This window comes from Oncorhynchus keta, unplaced genomic scaffold, assembly GCF_023373465.1.
Source record: "Oncorhynchus keta strain PuntledgeMale-10-30-2019 unplaced genomic scaffold, Oket_V2 Un_contig_8546_pilon_pilon, whole genome shotgun sequence".
NCBI classification, from domain to species: domain Eukaryota; kingdom Metazoa; phylum Chordata; class Actinopteri; order Salmoniformes; family Salmonidae; genus Oncorhynchus; species Oncorhynchus keta.
The window spans coordinates 530-3,139 of NW_026290113.1; the positions used below are offsets into that span (position 1 = coordinate 530).

At 40.7% G+C, this 2,610-nt stretch overlaps 1 long non-coding RNA gene across 1 annotated transcript; it reads right to left on the reverse strand.

Annotated features, from left to right (window-relative positions):
* Nucleotides 1-523: 523 nt before the first annotated feature.
* On the reverse strand, nucleotides 524-2,369 carry LOC127926868 (uncharacterized). The gene is made up of 3 exons (XR_008125310.1): nucleotides 1,868-2,369; nucleotides 1,610-1,725; nucleotides 524-562 (listed from the first exon to the last, which is right to left on the reverse strand). It is a non-coding gene; the product is annotated as an uncharacterized LOC127926868 (long non-coding RNA).
* Nucleotides 2,370-2,610: the final 241 nt, after the last annotated feature.

The following is a 2,610-nucleotide window of genomic DNA, read 5'->3' on the forward strand; positions in this document are numbered from 1 at the left end:
ACATTTGAACATCTTGGCCATGTTCTGTTATAATCTCCACTCCGGCACAGCCAGAAGAGGACTGGCCACCCCACATAGCCTGGTTCCTCTCTAGGTTTTTCCTAGGTTTTGGCCTTCTAGGGAGTTTTTCCTAGCCACCGTGCTTCTACACCTGCATTGCTTGCTGTTTGGGGTTTTAGGCTGGGTTTCTGTACAGCACTTTGAGATATCAGCTGATGTACGAAGGGCTATATAAATAAAATTTGATTGATTGATTGATTGAATCTCTCTCGCTCTCTCTCTCTGTCAACACACACACACACACACACACACACACACACACACACACACACACACACACACACACACACACACACACACACACACACACACACACACACACACACACACACACACACACACACACACACACACACACACACACACACACACACATACACAACACACACTACACATATACCAACACAAGTCCATCCTGCTGCCGCCTGAGAGGCTCACACCAAGCCACTGGTTTTCAACTCAGCAGAACAGTGTCTGCCACAGGGCATGTCAAGCATTACACCTACATGGAGAAATTAAACAACAGCAACACGTGTCATCAACTCCAGGACGGGCATGAGTTTATTAGGAAATCAACCATGCAACAAACTAGCTCCTGGCAACTGCAAATTAGGTAGTTAGAGGGGAAACCCTGAGTATTTAAGTATCTGAAGACTGCTTCGAGTGCAGACTGGGTGTTTAATAAATTGAGTATTACATTTGCTTAGCCTTTTATTACAGAAAGAATCTCAAAGCATGAAAAGAGCCAAACAAACACAAACAAATGCTATTTAGTTTACAAATGTAGTTTATTACATTATGTTGGGCTACATCTCAGACTTAACTTTGATCATGATGATCTTAACACTAAAGATCCAAACTCTTTGACGAGGTCACTAGGTGTTGGGTTTAGGTCACTACATTAACCCTTCCTTCCAGAGATCATGTTCCCATGCTCACGTGTACATGCCAATGGCCTCACGGGCGCAATCCCACTTCTGACACCAATGTAGCAAACTTGGAGGTTAGCCCTGACCGTGACTCAACTCGGGTCCAGCAACTGTCAAGCCAACACCGTTAACCTTTACGCCAAGAGGTCCGAACATCTCGATGAGGCCACTAGGTGTTGGGTTATGGTTGCTACAATATTTTAGCAGAATCTATTTTCCTCAATCTAGATTGAAATGACTAAAACCAAATAAGAAAAATAGGTAGAAATGTAAATGGTCCTACATTTATATAGTTTTTTCACTCTGTCCAGCTTACTAACAATCACTAACAAACAATGAGTTTCACATCTCTGGTGCAAAAGGACACTGTGTGTGTGGGGGGGGACTGAAGCTGTTGATATTGTGGAGATCTTAGTACAACACCTACAGTAATAACTGCATAAAGAGGTTGACTGACAGAAGAAGATCCCAGGGGTTTGACTCCTAATAAGGCTGTCCCTAAAATGTGAGATGAATGATGAAAAAGCTGTACATGAGGTATGTAAAGATTGTTGATGCAGTAAATCTACAATAACATGGATTCAGTATAACGACAGTTAATAATTGATTAATATACTAACCGAGTTGAATCTGTTCACAGTCCTTCTTGTCTGTAATTTTGCACTTGTAGATTGCTCCAGGATTCCTGACAGCCTGGTTGAACCTTGAATTTGCAACTGGTGCGCCAACTATTACCCTAAAACAGACAGAATTTGACAGTCATAAATGTGTAGAACATAATGGGAAGATTAAAAACAATTTCAGACTAACATAAACATTCCCTTCTGTTGCTCACTCAATAATTTACATTTGAATCGCATACAAATTTCAACACGCACCATGTCTGTTGCTGATGCTTGTGTAGCAACACAGAATATCCAAAAATGTTCCATTCGGACCACTGAGTGGAATAGCGTGCGGTATGTCTAAATTGTACAAATCGGCATGACGTAAGAGAAAGCAAAACAACACGTTTAGCCCTATGCTGTGTAAGCCTAGCCCGTATGTAGTCATTTTTGATAAATGTAGCAGCGTTCCAAAGATCAAAAATTAACCGAATGTTATCTTGCTCAAACACCTGTGGGGGCTTTCGTCCCCTGCTGCTCCATCTTCGGATACATGGTAATAGTGCGGTATGAGGAGGATGTCCTAACAAAATTTAGTAGGCAGAAACTTTGACAGAAAGTAAGGTGGAGTCATCACAACACAGAGGCCACCCTCACTTCCCCAACTTGGCGTGCTGGTACATTATAACAATAGCCTGTCAATGCGCTACTATGGTTAATTTTTAAGTCTCCATTAATTTGAACACGCACAGCTTTTATTATTATTATTATTTTTTATCTCAAACGACACAATTGTAAAAAATGTTAATTCATTTTGTGACCTGGAAACAGGGCAACATTACGCTGTCACTGAAATAAGTATGTTTTGTTTGAGTACATGAGCTTGTTTGGAAATGAGAGGCAAATTAAAAAATATGTAGAATTACAATATCTCTGTCATTTCTCCCTCGATGACAGAAATTAATTGCGTGTTTGATACACCAGCATCCTGTTTAATTGCTATTGCATATGATTTT